Source organism: Bos indicus, chromosome X, assembly GCF_029378745.1.
Source record: "Bos indicus isolate NIAB-ARS_2022 breed Sahiwal x Tharparkar chromosome X, NIAB-ARS_B.indTharparkar_mat_pri_1.0, whole genome shotgun sequence".
NCBI lineage: Eukaryota > Metazoa > Chordata > Mammalia > Artiodactyla > Bovidae > Bos > Bos indicus.
Window position 1 is genome coordinate 17,194,392 of NC_091789.1, and position 18,418 is coordinate 17,212,809.

Here is an 18,418-nt window from a genome sequence, read left to right on the forward strand (position 1 = left end):
GGGCAGTTAATCTGCAGTACTTGTGCCTGGAAAATCCCATGGACGGAGGAGCCTGATAGGCTGCAGACCATGGGATCGCTAAGAGTCGGAAACGACTGAGCGACTTCACTTTCACTTTCCACTTTCATGCATTGGAGAAGGAAATGGCAACCCACTCCAGTGTTCTTGCCTGGAGAATCCCAGGGATGGGGGAGCCTGGTGGGCTGCTGTCTATGGGGTCACACAGAGTCAGACACGACTGAAGCGACTTAGCAGCAGCAGCAGCAATCTGCTGGTATTGCTTAGAATGGATCAAAGAACCAACCTGGGCAGAAGAAGGAGAAAACAAAATGTTTTATTCAGTTACATAGAAATGCAATTATATTACCCAAGCAAAACTATAATTCAAAAAGACACATGCACCCCTATGTTCATAGCATCACTGTTCACAATAGCCAAGACATGGAATCAACCTAAATGTCCACAGACAGATGAATGGATAAAGATGTGGTACATATATATAATGGAATACTACTCAGCCATAAAGGAGAATGGAATAAGGCCATTTGCAGCAACATAAATGAGTAAAGAAACTCAGAAAAAGAAAGACAAGTACCATATGATATTACTTATATGTGGAATCTAAAATATGACACAAATGAACCTGTTTACAAAACAGAAACAGAATCAGGGACATTGAAATAGACTGGTGGTTGCCAAGAGGGTGGTGGTGGGTGAGGGTTGGACTGGGAGTTTGGGATTAGCAGATGCAAACTGGTACATATACATATAATGGCTAGACAACAAAGTCCTGCTGTATAACACAGGGAACTATATTCAATATCCTGTGATAAGCCACAATGGACAAGAATACAAAAATAATGTATATATATGTGTGTATAACTGAGTCACTCTGCTGTACAGTAGTAATTAACATGACATTGTACTTCAACTAGATTTCAATAAGAAATAAATTGAAAGAAAAACTTATTTCCACAAAAAATCTGATTTAGTTTATAATGTGGAGGGAAACAACCGACCCCAATCAGACCAGTGAAGATACTTGTACTCTTCTCATAGTGAAAATGTGTTTGTTGATTAACATATATGAAAAATGCTGTCATCAAAGACTTCATAAAGGCCCCATGAGTCAATGCTAGAAGAGCCAGTCTCTTTCCAGTGGTTTTTTTTTCTTTTGAAAAGACAACCAAAACATACTTTTTCTTTTGCCTACTATTTTTGGCATATTTATTAAGTGTCAGTTGCTTTATATACAGTATCACATTAAATCCTCACAAAAACTTTTCTTATTTTTCAGATGGAAACTAGGCCTCCGGGAACAGTAAGGATCTTCCCCAGCATTATCCAACTAATAAGAGGCAGAGCTGAGATTTAAACCCCAAACTGACCCCAAGACTGTGTTTGACTTACAACACAATAGTTTCACAACCCAATTAATCAAAGAAAGAAGGAAAATTAAAAGTAACCAAATTGAAGGCAAGCATAGTTTGACACCCTTAAATATGTCTTTGGCATATTTTGAGCTGATTATTGTTCAGCAGACACAGGAAAAGCTCTGAAAAACAAGTAGAAGTTAACCTTCTGTAAGACACATTTTCATCTATGAGAGAAATCTCCATTTGTAAGGGTGTTTCCATCTCTGTACCAGGAAGAGGAAAATGACTGTAAACCCCTAGAAACTCTTATCAATGGACAAAGCACGGGCTTAAATCTGCATAATAATCTTAGCCTGTTTACTGTGCTTTCTTGGTCGCCTCCCAATGCTGGCCTTCCCCCCACCCCCAACCTTCTGCTTTAGTTGGAGACGATTTTTAAGGTGGTAGCTGGGGCCGTTGAGGGGAGTTATTTCACATTTCTGGCTCTCTCTCTTGTAGACAAAGAGTATACATGTTATTAAACTTCTGTTTGTTTTCCTCCTGTTAATCTATCTTTTATTACGGGGGTCCCAGCCAAGAATCTAGGAGGGTAAACAGAAAATTATTTTTCCTCCCCCACAGAATCAAGCATTTTAAACTGTTATGCTCAAAGCAGAGACTGATTTGCATATAACCATTATATTTCGTTCTTCTCTGAACATATCAGAAAAATAGTTTCTACCACAGCTTAGGATTCTATGGAGCCATGAACTGGCGAACCATTTGATGTGCTCCTCTTGGTGCCAAACCCAAGGTGCCAATCTAGGGACTCCAACAGCAATGACAGATCACTAATTGGGTTCAAAGATCTGAAGCTTCTATGTAAGGAAGACTCATACACGCGCGTGCACACACACACACACACACACACACACACACACACACACACACGCACACACGCTTTGTGCTTTTCCTTTGCTCATTAATCAAGTCAATATTGGAACTAACTCTTCTGTGCCTATCTATGCATCCACTCGCCCACCTCATCCTCCAGGTAAATCAGTTTGGTGTTTCTACCACAGTTCAGGGCCTGAAAGGGCTTCCCTGGTGGCTCAGTTGGTAAACAATCTGCCTGTAATGCAGGAGACCTGGGTTCAACTCCTGGGTTGGGAAGATCCCCTTGAGAAGGGAATGACTACCCACTCCAATATTCTTGCCTGGAGAATTCCATGGACAGAGGAGCCTGGCGAGCTACAGTCCACGGGGTAACAGAGTCAGACACAACTGAGTGACTAACACTTCATACCTCTTATAGAGAATAAAGCCCACATGTCTGAAATTTATTATTCCTAGCATAGCATATACTTAGAATAATAATACCTCTTTAGTTCTGTATACTATTTTTCAGTTCACAAAGTATACACTTACCACATAAATTCATGTATACTTATCACATAAATTTACATCACACACATTCATTTTGAGCACTTTATTATTGTTATTATCATTATTATTCCCATTTTTAAGGTTGAGGAAACTGAGGCTCAGAAAGGTTGACTGACACTCCAAAGGCCACATAGCCAGTAAGTTGAACTAGTATTAAAAAACTTGTTTTTCTGTTCTATCTTGGCCACACCATGCAGCATGCAGGATTTTAGTTCCCTGAGCAGGGGTTGAACCTATGCCCCCTGCGTTTTTCTGGTTTTAAGATGAGTTCCTATTCCCTCAACCCCCTAGCTGCCTGTCCACATCTCCCTGCACCCTCTGCCCACACCCACGATGTCTGTAAACTCCTGAAGACCATGGGCTACATCTCATGCTTTCTGGTATTTCCAAAATTCACTAGGCAGTCAATTAAGTTAATTCCACTGTACTGTAAATATTTTAAATTTCTTGTATGCTGAAACTCCAGTACTTTGGCCACCTCATGCGAAGAGTTGACTCATTGGAAAAGACTCTGATGCTGGGAGGGATTGGGGGCAGGAGGAGAAGGGGACGACAGAGGATGAGATGGCTGGATGGCATCACCAACTCGATGGACATGAGTTTGAGTGAACTCCGGGAGTTAGTGTTGGACAGGGAGGCCTGGTGTCCTGTGATTCATGGGATCGCAAAGAATCGGACATGACTGAGCGACTGAACTGAACTGAAGATGCTTTGACATCTTAAAAAGCTTTTCTGGCTGGGGACAGATAGCCCTTTTGGGGGCTAGCCATTCTTAGAGATAGAAAGAACCTAGCTGGGAGTATGTCCGATCTTCAAACTAATCAATCCAAAGTGGTATCTCTGTCTGGCCCTTACATCCTAGGAGACAATATTCCTCTGCCTTAATCACCCCAGGGCCAAGTGCCAGACAGGTAGGGACCACCCCTATAGCCCAAAGCCCACCGAAGTATTCAAACTAGCTCAGCAGCCCCTCTGAAAGTCCTCTGCCCAACCTTACCTTTCCGCACTCTCCCCACCAGCACCCCTCCCCCACCCCCAGAAATTCCAACATAAAGGCCAAGGCCTCAACCTTCCCCTCCCTCCTATCTCCTGCCTCCTGACCACTCTGGTGTCTTTCCCAGTAGCCCTATGGGGCGCGCTGAGCCTCCTGTGTCTAGCACCTGTGAGTATTATAAACTCTGCTTCCCCAAGTCTCTCCTCTGTCTCCTCTTGTGGCCACATCTGACTAACCAGCTCATAAAAGAATATGAAACATTCACAACTTTTTCTTGAGCAACTATGGAGTCCTAAACCGTGTGCTAGGGACAGGGGATATGATGGTGAACAAGTCACACAGAGCCCCCAATGTCAAGCGATTTATAATGTAGTAAAAGAAAAAGACAAGTAAACAGCCTATTACTTAGCACAGTATCATATGCACGTTAGTAATGGCAGCTATCATTTATTGAGCTATCAGCGTGTGTCAGATTCGAGGCTAAGCACTAGGTATTGTCTCAGATAACCCTCAGAACAATTCGATAAAGTGCCTCTATCACTGTTCTCTGTTTATAGATGAGAAGACCGAAGCATAGATCGCATAGCCAACCAATGGAGGTGCCAAGATTTAAGTCTCGGTCTGTGTAACCCTTAGCCACTATGTCATGCTGGGTCTCATAGTCGACCTCACTTGTTGGATGAGAAATAAACTCTGAATAAAAATAGTACCTCTGTACTGCTTATCTCAGACTTGAGACAGTCCTGCTAGTAAACGGAAATTGTGCCTCCAGGGCTTACCCTGCATCGCTCGAAGGTGACAGCATTCTTGAGGTTATATTTGTACAGCTATCTCATCCCAACAACTTAAGAACAACAAAGACTTCCTTCCCTCTTCTACATTTGTCTGTCAGCAGCAGCCCATTACCAAATCAAGACTTGGTTTTATATTAATGTCATCACATAAAAAGAAATACACTTAGAACCCAACTTCAGTCCCAGGAGAGAGGCATTTTGAAAATGGAATGACTGTCGCTCATTAGTTCTCTTATTCCAAATCCATGGTCAGCAAATATTTGACAGCAATGTGATTTCTGTTGTGCATCATGATAAAATCAAGACCACTAAAACATGTGCAAAAAAAAAAAAACAAAACAATTATCAACTTATTTTTTCATTGCCTTGCCTGGAGACTAAGTCTGAGTTGGCTAAAACAGAAGGGACCACACAATATTTTCCATATTTGATCTATTTTAAAAGGAATCTCAAATTTTCCAGTGAAAATGACTATTTGGAACAAGTAAAAGTCACATTAAAACCAGGCTTGATGTCTCTTTTAAAATGCCCCCTTATTTTATAGTAAAAGATAAAATAACATTAAATAACACTTTGAAAAATAAAGAAAAATAAACTTACCCTGATCCCCACAGCCTGATAGCAACTGTGTGTGTGTGTGTGTGTGTGTCCGTTGTAGCCCTGTTCATATGTAATCATGGTCTCCGTAATTGCATTCATAATGAATACACGATGTGGTATCTGGCTTTTATTTCTTGACATCATGCCATAAGTAATTTTGATATTGCTACAGTCTTTTTAATTATCATTTAAATTATTTTCATTGGTAGCATCAATGTTCCATAGAGTAGAGAGACTGTAATCTATTTAACTATCCTCTCATTGTTAAGCATGTAGATGGTTTCCAATCTTTCACTATTATAAATAATAGAGACATGTACATCCTCTTCATATAGGGTTTTTTCCCTTACTTTTGGATATTTCTGTGAGATAAGTTCTCCTAAATGGAGTTACTAAGTCAGATTATGTGGGAAAAAACTTAAAGACATAGAACCAAGTATATTGTTGTTGGGCATATCTCTTGCTCATCCTTCAAAATTCAGCTCAAACTTTCCCTTCTTCCACTGCAAGCATAGTGAATTACTCCCTTATTTGTATAAGTAGACCTTGTACATACCTCAATTACAGTGTTCACAGTGCAACATTTCTCAATTTATTAACTTCTCGAAGTCACAGCTTCATTGTTTGTAAAATAGAGAAATCATACCTAACTCACTATTAGGGCTATTGCAAGGATTAAGTGAAAAAAATGTACCTAAAATCCTTCATCACATTGTATTGCAATTTTGTGTTTACCTGGCTGCTTGACTTTGAGCTTTTGTGGGGAGGGATAATGTTTTTGGTCATCTCTCTGTCCTCAAGTGCATAGTATGGTGCCTGATACATGGAAGCATCCAACCAGAACATTTACTGCATATGAATAAATGAATGGATGTATGAATAAATGAATGGATGTATGAATAAACGAATTTTAGTTGAAAGAAATTTTTTAAATTTAAATTTATTTATTTTAATTAGAGGCTAATTACTTTACAATATTGTATTGGTTTTGCCATATAGCAACATGAATCTGCCACGGGTGTACACGTGTTCCCAATCCTGAACCCCTCTCCCACCTCCCTCCCCATACCATCCCTCTGGGTCATCCCAGTGCACCAGCCCCAGCAATCCCACTGCTGGGCATACACACCGAGGATACCAGAATTGAAAGAAACACGTGTACCCCAATGTTCATCGCAGCACTGTTTATAATAGCCAGGACATGGAAGCAACCTAGATGTCCATCAGCAGATGAATGGATAAGAAAGCTGTGGTACATATACACAATGGAGTATTACTCAGCCATTAAAAAGAATACATTTGAATCAGTTCTAATGAGGTGGATGAAACTGGAGCCTATTATACAGAGCGAAGTAAGCCAGAAAGAAAAACACCAATACAGTATACTAACGCATATATATGGAATTTAGAAAGATGGTAATGATAACCCTATATGCGAGTTGAAAGAAATTTACACTGCCACCAGCACTGTTTAAAAATACCATTTTTGTACTAATCTTACCAGCATTGAGTACTTATGCTTGATATCTATAAAGAAAAATAAATTTAGGGACTTCCTTGGTGGTTCGGTGGCTAAAATCCATGCTCCCAATGCAGGAGGCCCAGGTTTGATCCCTGGTCAAGGAACTAGATCCCACATGCCATAGCTGAAGATCCTGGTGCCACGACTAAGACCCAGCACAGTCAAATAACTAAATATTTTTAAAAAGCATATCCAAGGCTTCTCCCTTCACTAATGTGAAAAATAACTACTCCTTAGGGATACGTTTCAGTTTTTGCTCTACTATAGAAGATTAGGAATGCAGCTTATAACTGTGATACTGTGGCTATTTAAATTTTAAATTTAAAAAATTAATTAAATTTAAAATTCCTTGCCTTAGGCTCACTAGTCACATTATGTCAAGTGTTCAAGAGTCACATTTGCCTAACGGCTACCATCCTGGACAGTGAGAAAAGTTTTTGTTGATAATGCTGTTCTATAATCTAAAAATCATTTCCTGTTTGGTTTTTAAAGCATTTTATGATGAATTTGCAGTAAAATTACTTGAAAAGTTATATTTGGCTAATTTTGTATTAAATAGATTAATTTTAAAACCAATGAACATCCCTTGACATCCACCAGCTGTGGAGTGGGAGAATATGGCCATGGAGGCCAGAAACTAGTCAGGAGAAGCTAGAAAGATGTTAAAATTTTACTACACAGTACCTCAAAAAGTAAACGTAGAATTACCATATGACCAAGCAGTTCCACTCTGAGATTTATACCCCCAAAATTGAAAACAGCTACTTAAACAAATATACACACATGTATTCATAAACTGCACTATTTACAATAACCGAAAGGTGGAAATAGCTCAAACGTTCATCAATGGATGACTAGATAAACAAACTGTGGTATATCCAGTGAAATATTGTTTAGCCATAAAAGAGAATGAAGGACTGATGCATGCTACAACTTTGATGAACCTTGAAGATGTTATACTACATGAAAGAAGGCAGACACCAAAGATCACATATTATGTGATTCTACTTACATGAAATCTCCAGGATAGGTAAATCGATAGAGCAAGAATTGAAGATTCATATTTGCCAGGGGCTGAGGGAGGAAGGGAATGGGGAGTTATTAGTTAATGGTTATGGCATTTTCTTTGGGGTGATGAAAATGTTTTGTAACTAGATAGAGGTAGGAGTTGAAGCTGATGCTGATGCTGAAGCTCCAGTACTTTGGCCACCTGATGCGAAGAACTGATACGTTGGAAAAGACCCTGATGCTGGGAAAGACTGAAGGCAGGGGGAGAATGGGACGACAGAGGATGAGATGGTTGATGGCATCACGGACTTGATGGACATGAGTTTGAGCAAATTCCAGGAGCTGGTGAAGGACAGGGAGGCCTGGCGTGCTGCAGTCCACGAGGTCGCAAAGGATCAGACAGGACTGAGTGGCTGAACTGAACTGAACTGAGAGGTAGCAGTTACAAAACGTCATGATGGTACTAACTGCCACTAAATTGTTCATGTTAAAATGGTTAATTTCATGTTATACACATTTCACTGTAATAAAAATAATTGCCATAGATGGTCCACAAAGAGAATCCTTAGCACATAGGTTGACTGTATAAAGTGGGCAGTGGTAACTTCAAATGGGCTTTGGCAGAGCAAGAAAGTTGCAGACTAGGGGAGGTTGGCCTTGGAGGGTATCTGGTCAATAGCAAGTCTCTCTGGGTAATCTGTTGAAGATGAGAAGTCCCCAGGATGTAGAGCCCAAGCAAAACACAAGGCATATTGCTTACGGCTGAGCTGAGCTGGCCCATGGATTCAAGAAAGTCCATCCTCTCCCTCTTCCCCTCTCCTTTTCTTCCGCCACCTAATTTACTCCAGATATACCTTCTGTGAATTTTATGGAACAAACACAGTGTCTGGTATAAGTTTAGCAGAGTGGAAGCAGTAATTGGGAGAGTAAGTAACAGGAATTTTCCACCATGGACTAGCTTTTAGCTTCAACCAGGGAAACCAAGTGATGGGACTGATCCTGGTGGGAATGAAAGGATCTTTTCTTGCTCAGGCTCCCGTACCAGTTGGCTTCCTTTAGGACCTTGGATTAGAAGGCAATATTAAATTGTCCTTGGCCCTGGGTTGGATCTCTGTGTGAGCCGGGTAGCTTAATTCTATTGCCTTAATTTAGTTCCCCCAAATTTTTCCTGGCAGTGCACTGCCCTGACACTCAGCTCGTCTTGGCTCTGTTAGTGACTTATGGAGTGACTTTGACAAGTTCTTTCTCCTATACTGGCCTCAGTTTCCTCATCTGCAAGAAAATTGGTCTAAAAGGCCTCATTTTCATGATGTGCTGAAAGTGCACTCTATTATTCATAACCTTGCAGAAGCTAAAACTTCTAATATTTTGCTTCAAGCAATCACCTATAGAAATTTGAAAGGCTGAATGGCACGTATGGCCGTCCATCCAAGACTTCTTCACACAAGAAAGTTTTTTATATGATTGAGATAATTCCGTGATGTTCCTGGAGTGTCTTCCCTAAAGGACATGGATAAAGTCCTGCAAAGCCATTCCCTGTCCTTTGAAACCTAAATATGCTACTTTGTTACTAGGTGGAAGGCTCCATTGTTCCATTTGTCTTGAGCAGTCCAGACTTCCCTGCCAGCCTCGCCTGTGACCAACATGGTGCTCCCAGATAAAAGACCCACCTCATCTCACCAACTGATGCTAAACAAAGGAGCATCTTTTAGCTTGTAGACCAGAACCAGTGACTTCAGGGAGAACAAAAAAAAAAAAAAAGGTTTTGAAAACGAGCCTGTTCACTTTTTGACCAGAACAGAAAAGATGACTGGGTGTACATAGCTCCCAGGTGGAAATAAGATGGCAGTTGCCATGTGAAGACTAACATGGAGCTGATGAGGCCCCAGAACATCAAGACTCTCATCAAAATAAACCAGCTATCTGGGACTATGAGTGAACGATGGTGAATACCGGAGTGGGTTCCCATTTCCTCCTCCAGGGAATCTTCCTGACCCAGGGATCAAACCTGCCTCTCCTGTGTCTCCTGCATCGGCAGGCGGGTTCTTTTACCACTAGCGCCACCTGGCTGCCTCAGGAAAAAATCTACTGGGAAGCCCGTTTTGAGGACTAGAGATCTCTTCAAGAAAATTAGAGATACCAAGGGAACATTTCATGCAAAGATGGGCTCAATAAAGGACAGAAATGCTATGGACCTAACAGAAGCAGAAGATATTAAGAAGAGATGGCAAGAATACACAGAAGAACTGTACAAAAAAGATCTTCACGACCCAGATAATCACGATGGTGTGATCATTGACCTAGAGCCAGACATCCTGGAATGTGAAGTCAAGTGGGCCTTAGAAAGCATCACTATGAACAAAGCTAGTGGAGGTGATGGAATTCCAGTAGAGCTATTCCAAATCCTGAAAGATGATGCTGTGAAAGTGCTGCACTCAATATGCCAGCACATTTGGAAAACTCAGCAGTGGCCACAGGACTGGAAAAGGTCAGTTTTCATTCCAGTCTCAAAGAAAGGCAATGCCAAAGAATGCTCAAACTACCGCACAATTGCACTCATCTCACACGCTAGTAAAGTAATGCTCAAAATTCTCCAAGCCAGGCTTCAGCAATATGTGAACCGTGAACTTCCTGATGTTCAAGCTGGTTTTAGAAAAGGCAGAGGAACCAGAGATCCAATTGCCAACATCTGCTGGATCATGGAAAAAGCAAGAGAGTTCCAGAAAAACATCTATTTCTGCTTTATTGACTATGCCAAAGCCTTTGACTGTGTGGATCACAATAAACTGTGGAAAATTCTGAAAGAGATGGGAATGCCAGATCACCTGATCTGCCTCTTGAGAAATTTGTATGCAGGTCAGGAAGCAACAGTTAGAACTGGACATGGAACAACAGACTGGTTCCAAATAGGAAAAGGAGTTCATCAAGGCTGTATATTGTCACCCTGTTTATTTAACTTATATGCAGAGTACATCATGAGAAACGCTGGACTGGAGGAAACACAAGCTGGAATCAAGATTGCCAGGAGAAATATCAATAACCTCAGATATGCAGATGACAGCACCCTTATGGCAGAAAGTGGAGAGGAACTAAAAGGCCTCTTGATGAAAGTGAAAGTGGAGAGTGAAAAAGTTGGCTTAAAGCTCAACATTCAGAAAACGAAGATCATGGCATCCGGTCCCATCACTTCATGGGAAATAGATGGGGAAACAGTGGAAACAGGGTCAGACTTTATTTTTCTGGGCTCCAAAATCACTGCAGATGGTGACTGCAGCCATGAAATTAAAAGACACTTACTCCTTGGAAGGAAAGTTATGACCAACCTAGATAGCTTATTCAAAAGCAGAGACATTACTTTGCCAACAAAGGTTCATCTAGTCAAGGCTATGGTTTTTCCTGTGGTCACGTATGGATGTGAGAGTTGGACTGTGAAGAAGGCTGAGTGCCAAAGAATTGATGCTTTTGAACTGTGGTGTTGGAGAAGACTCTTGAGAGTCCCTTGGACTGCAAGGAGATCCAACCAGTCCATTCTGAAGGAGATCAGCCCTGGGATTTCTTTGGAAGGAATGATGCTAAAGCTGAAACTCCAGTACTTTGGCCACCTCATGCAAAGAGTTGACTCATTGGAAAAGACTCTGATGCTGGGAGGGATTGGGGGCAAGAGGAGAAGGGGACAACAGAGGATGAGATGGCTGGATGGCATCACTGACTCGATGGACGTGAGTCTGAGTGAACTCCAGGAGTTGGTGATGGAAAGGGAGGCCTGGTGTGCTGCGATTCACGGGTTCGCAAAGAGTCGGACATGACTGAGCGACTGATCTGATCTGTGTTCTTTGGAGAAGGAAATGGCAACCCACTCCAGTAGTCTTGCCTGGAAAATCCCATGGACGGAGAAGCATGGTAGGCTATAGTCCATGGGGTTGCAAAGAGTTGGATATGACTGAACCACTTCACTTTGTATTCTTTGTAAAGTGTTTCCTTTTGGTTCTCTCCTTCCCCTACAGAAAAATAACTTTCAAAAGTGTCTACCAGATTCAACTCTACCTAGAGGAATTACCCCAATAGGCCTTGTGTCCACACGAGGGCCAAAGCAGGAGGGAAAGGTTGGGGTCCATGACTCACAGCAGTGACAACTGAAGTCAGAGGCCTTTAAGGGAAAGACCCCAAGGGGACTGAGTCACCGCCCTGTGGCAGTCCTCCTTTCCTTCCCAGCAGACCTGCCTTGTTCTGCTTGCCTGCAACCCTGGATGGGCCTGCGCTTTGTTTTAAGAAAAGTTCCCCACTCCCTTCCAGTGCTTTCCTGCTCCCTCTAACTACAGAGTCCTTTGTGTTTTGTATTGTTTTGTTTTTTGAGGGGGTGGGATCTTAGTTCCCCCGACCAAGGATGGAACTGTGCCCCTTGCAGTGGAAGTGCAGAGTCTTAATCACTGGACCGCCAGTGAAGTCCTACAAAGTCCTTTTTGAAGCCAACAGAGGCATGACCTTCCTGGAAGGAGTCAGGCTTCTATAAGTAAGTTCCATAAGTAAAATCTCTCTCTTTCTCTGGGTGCAACCTCCATTGCTGAACATGGCTCTGGTTCTTTTAAAGACATATCACTCTTCGCCTTCAAATAATTCTGCCCTACTAATGCAGGCGTTTCAGCCTTGTCCCCAACTGAAGTTCTCTCTCTCTGCCCACCCACTCCCCACCCTGAACATATTCCCAGGCCTTACCACCATGTAACCCTGTAATCTTTTTATGCCACTATCCATATTGGTTTATAAAACAGAGGTATGCAACACATTGGAAAGAAAAATGGCACCTGTCAAATACCAAAGCCTATGAAATGCCTGTGCAATTTCACTTTTCACCTAGTAAATATCCAATTATTTTCCAGAATAGCTCTTTCCAGAATTCAAATCTGTTTCCATTAATATTAAAAGTTTAGAGGTCTGGGAGAACAGGAAGGGGCTGATTAAAAGCAGACGGGGTTCATTATCTGGTTAATCACTCCAGCATTTCCCACCCCCATTTCCCACTCCCCCCACCAACCCCAACACAATGTTCTGCCTCAGAAAAAGTCACACTAAGATTCTGCAAAGAAAACCTTCTCCTACAACATATTTAAGGGTGTAACTCTGTTTTGGAAGAGGTGAGACTGGTATCATTATGAAAGACATGTATGTCATACCATTTCACCCAGGAAAGAAAATATCTTTCAAAGTACTGTCCATCATTCTATTGCACAGAGTGGATGACCAATGTATTGGTTGGAATCAGGCTCTTTCTGAATATTAAACACTGAATGATATTTAGAGTTGGAAGTGCTCCTCGGAGATACCCGCTTTGTTTAGCAGATAGGGAAACTGAGACCCAGAGAGGGGAAGGTGTCTGCTGGAATTGCACCTCCAGATCACAGAGGAGCTCAAACCTCCGAGGTGTCCCTCCAAGACACACAGCACTGCAGGCAAGGCTGGGGTGTGGGAAAATGCCGAAAGGGCTTGAACTGAATGAATTGTAGTCATTTCTCAATCCACTATGTCTCCATGGGCCACATGTTGAGGGCTCATCTTTTATTACTCCCCTGAGAACTGACTCAAAGGCAAAGCCAAAATGGGTGTTTTAATGCAAAGCATATTAGGAGGCCAGAAGGCTGGAGGAGGTGTTGTCTGGGGCTGCCTGGCTACACTTGGCTGGGAAGGCTTTGCTCCAGGCCCTGGGAGAGGCTCATTCAGGTGCTGACGATGCCAGGGCCAAAGGGGAGCCAGGCAAAAGGCTGAACAATCCTAGGGCCTGGCCCTTCCTGGAGTCCAAGTCTACCAAGTAGGGCAAGTGGAGTTGGAGAGGTGGATCTCCTTTCTTGGTGCCGTGGGGGTGCCCCAAAATCTTACAGGGGTTGTGAGACTTCTAAGGTGGAGCTGCCATGCTAAGACTTGCTTTTAAAAAGTGGGGCACGGTGGTCCAGGGGCTAAGACTCCGTGCTACCAAGGCAGGGGGCCCACGTTCAATCTCTGGTCAGGGAACTAGATCCCACATGCCACAACTAAGAGGTTGCCTAGTGCAGCCAAATAGATAAATATTTTAAATAAAATTATAAAAGGAGCAAGGGCATTTAATTCATAAAGAGCATAAAGACAGAACACAAGGAGAACTGGCTGTAAAACCAGTACCAGCTAGTACCTTTTCTAGACACATGTGACTTTGGTCGTGTCGGCTCTCCTTCCAGGACTAGTCAAAGCCATCTCCTTGACCCTTGGTGAGAATGTGAAGTGGTACAACCTCTGTGGGAAAGAGCATGGTGGTTTTGCAAAAGATATAATGTAGTGTTACTATGTGAGCCAGCAAGTCCACTTTGAGGTACACATATACCCAAGAGAATTGAAGGCAGGGCCTTGACCAGTTATTTGTGCACCAATGGCGACCCACTCCAGTACTTTTGCCTAGAAAATCCCATGGATGGAGGAGGCTGGTGGGCTGCAGTCCATGGGGTCGCTAGAGTCGGACACGACTGGCTGACTTCACTTTCACTTTTCACTTTCATGCATTAGAGAAGGAAATGACAACCCACTCCAGTGTTCTTGCCTGGAGAATCCCAGGGACGGGAAGCCTGGTGGGCTGCCGTCTATGGGGTTGACAGAGTCGGACACGACTGAAGCGACTTAGCAGCAGCAGCAGCAGCAGTGTTCATCAAAGCATTATTCACAATAGCCAAAGGGTAGAAGGAACTCATCTCCATCAACAGATGAAAAGATAAACAAAATGTGATCTAGTCACACTATGGAATATTATTCTGCCTTAGAAAGGAATGAAGTACTGATATATATGTTGAAGTATGGGTGAACTCTGGAAACATTATTCTCTACTGGGTTCTCTCTAAGTGCCCTCGGGTGGCTGCAGAGGGCAGGCTTGACGGTACTCATAAGGTGTGGGCAGAACCTCTCAGAGACTTTGCTCAGAACAGAAGGCCCCAGTGCACTAAAAAATGGCTCCTGACACCTAATTGTTGATATAATTGCAAAACCTCTATGTGCTCCCCTGACATTTGAGGGACCAAGAATACAAAGGCCCACATACCATGTGTCTAAACATTTAAAACTATAAGTCAAGCCAGCAAACTATTAAAATATGTTCTATCTCTTACTTTGACAAGTATAATTTATAATAAAAAAAGCAATGAAAATGTGTCAAGTGATGGCTTTTACACTTTTGAAAGTCAGCAAAATATCAAAGAGGACTGAATTTAATTACAATTGTGCATAACTGGATGTTCTTTTGATGGGTCAACAATATTTGGATGAGTAATAACTTAAGGACATATATAATTGGAGAATTAACTTGTATTTATTCCATAAAATTTTTTTGCTTGCCTTTATATCAGCAAAGTCATTGTATTACATGTTTACGATCAAGATTTTTCACATAACTTGTGGAATTGTCAGTTATGGTCTAAAGCAGAGGTCAGCAGTTTTTCTGTTAAGGGCCAGAGAGTAAAAATTCAAGGTTTGAAGACCAGAGGGTCTCTGTCTCAACCATTCAACTGCCATTGTAGCTCAAAGTGCCGATAGCACAAATATGTAAAAAAAAAAAAAAAGTGGCTGTGTTCCAAGAAAACTTTATTTATAAAAACAGACAGCAAGTTGTCAACACAATATCCTCCTGGCCCTTCAGGGTACTTGAGGGAGAGCTGAAGGAGGAGGTGGGCATCTCCCCTTCTGATCCCCTTGGCTCAGGACTGGACATGAGGGCTTGTTTGGATGAGATCCCAGAGCTCCTCCTGGGGGAATCAGGGAACATGGTCAAGGTCCCTGGTGCGTGTACTCAGGCGTTCAGTCATGTCCAACTCTGCGACCCCATGGACTGTAGCCTGCCAGGCTCCTCTGTCTATGGGGATTCTCCAAGCAGGAATACTGGAGTGGTTTGCCATTTCCTACTCCAAGGGATCTTCCCAACCCAGGGATCAAACCCAAGTCTCCTGTATCTCCTGCATTACAGGCAGATTCTTTACGACTGAGACACCTGGGAAGCCCAAGATCCCTGAAATCTTACCTTTATCCTCTTAGCAAGAGCTTCTGGGATGGGGATAGAATTGTATGCTAAGGAAAATAACTTTTCTCTGGAGCAGGGGAGACATGATGAAAGCTGTTTTCACTATCAGAAGAGCCATCTTGTGGATGAAAGCAAAGGCTTCCTCTTTGTGACTCCAGGGCAACCAGTGAGGAGCAAGGGCAGAAATCACACACACATGAATTCCAGTTTAATTTAAGAAAGATATTGCTAATGACCAAGTGGTTTCAATAAAGAAACAGACTGGTCAGACAGGACTACACCTCCTGGGAAGACAGCATTCAAGCGCAGGCCTTGTGTCAATTTGTTAGGATGCTTCTAAAAATCTTATTGGCCACATAAGCAGTTGGGATAGATGGTATCTCTAAGGATTCTTCTAATACCATAGGAGTCTATATGAACACATGGGACACAATCAAATTTAAGGCTCAATCTCATAGGTCCTAACTCACTGCATGGAATTAAAAAGTTGAATTACTGTGATGGCAGGCCACTTGGGGAGTATGTAATTATCTTTCTCTCAGCCAACTCAACATTCTGCACATCTCTTTTCTATCATCTGATATTGTAGTCAAGGCATGATTGTCTCCTGATGGGGGAAACAAAGGTCCCCAAAAGGTGTGACTTCCTGCAGGTCCTTCTGACTATGTAGGGGAATTCGAAGCCAAGAAGATTTCCCGACACACAGTGCAAGTCCACTGACAGCCCACACAATGCAAACCACACTCCATTGCTCTGGGAGAGAAGAGGCTCACTTGACCAATTTGAAAATTCTCTCACAGTGTGGAGATGAGTAGAAAACAGAATGTGAACTTTCCAAGTTCAAAGTGTATTTCCTACTGGGAAAATGAGACATCTGGTGTGGAGTTAAATAAGATGGATCCTGAGGGATCTTTGACACTGAGTTGCTTTTCTAAATCCACCTTGTAGTAATTTAAACCTACATGCATCAGAAACATATGGATTAAATGTACAAAAAGCTGGAGATTCTGTTGGACTGGAAAACCATGAGAGAATCTTCGAATGATGGAGTGGAAGGGATTTCCAAAGGACTGACAGTCCCTCCTGCCCTCTTGTTTGTCTAGACATTTTGCCTTCATGAAGGAAGAAGTATATGGTGAGGACTAGTTGTGTTTTCAGCACCTGCTGTGTTGGGTGCCAGTTAACAAAAAACAGGCCAGAAACGAGTAAATTTTCATCGAGATAGGCATGTGGTCCTGAAGAAGAAAGTATCCTATGGATTAGCCCCGTTCTGGTGACATGCAGCTATGAGCAGTGTCAATGGGCCAAAGCATGAACTGTGAACCCCATGGTCTTCTGGGAAATGGAGCAAACTTCTGTGGTGCACACTGAGTATCACAATGTAGAGTTGGGGTGGGAAAGGCAAGTGTGGTACATGTTCAAAACACAGACAGAAACCCCTCAGTTAAATGGCTTACCATTCATTGCATCTTCTGATTAAGCACCTGTGGCTAATCCATTTTTGCATTAAAGCTACCTGAAGCAAAGATGTGCCCTGGAGGCCTTATTAGCTCATGTTCTGTCTCCCTGAGTGTGTGTGTGTGTGTGTTTATGTGTGTGTCAGTGATTCACTCATCAGTGGATGCTTATAAACACAGCCCGTTACCGATTCCCAAGTTGCAGGTCGTTTTAGCTCAACTTTCAGTCCTGCTGTCAGCTCAGTTGGACAGAGGCTCATGAAGCCCTGAATCTAGACTGCCTCTAAGGGCCCCAGCTGAGCAGAAGCAGGCTTGGGAGAAATCAGATATTTTCTCCTACATTGCAAAGGGGCAGAAAAAAGACTGGCTTCAGGAATCTGGGAGGAATGAAAGGAATTTCAATAAGAAAATTTGATTAGAAATGTAAGGAGCGATAGCTGTTTCTGAAAATCAGGCAGTTGGAAATTATGGACCACAGATTGAAAAGGCACTGATAAAATGTAAGTCTGAAGTATGACTGCATTTTTTAACTCAAAGAATAATGTAAATCACAGACAAAGTATATATTTTGCTTAAATTTCTATAACAGAAAACAGAAAAGAAATGTAAAAGCTTTAAGTATTATGGGGAAATTAGAGGTAAACGCTTTTTAAAGTCTTTATAGTGGAATACTATATAGCTATTTTTAAAAGAATGAAACCCAAGTGAAGAATATACAGGAACTCTTAGAAAGATTTTTGCATTTAAGTCTGAACTTATTTCAAAATTAAAAGCATTTTAAAGAATTATATAAATGATCACCAAAAAACACGAATGAGAAAATTCATAACAGGTACAAAACAGAGATGTGATGGAAGAAAGGGAATCAGAAGATCAAGCTGGGGACTGGGGACCTGCAACTGATCCATCTGTGCTGTCATGTTTGGCATGAAATGCTGACGAATCCAAGAATTTTATTTTATTTTATTTTATTGGCCGTGCCACCCTCAGCATATGGTATCTTAGTTCCCCAACCAGGGATCAAACCCGTGCCTCCTGCGTTGGAAGCAGAGTCTTAACCACTGGACCTCCAGGCAAGTCCCCTAAGAATTTTAAATTTGAACCTGAACTTCCAGATCATTACAATGATCTGCTTTATTTGTCAAAGTAGGAGGACAGAACACATTTTATAAAACACTGTTAGCTTAACTTCAAAGTCTCTAGCCATATAGTATGT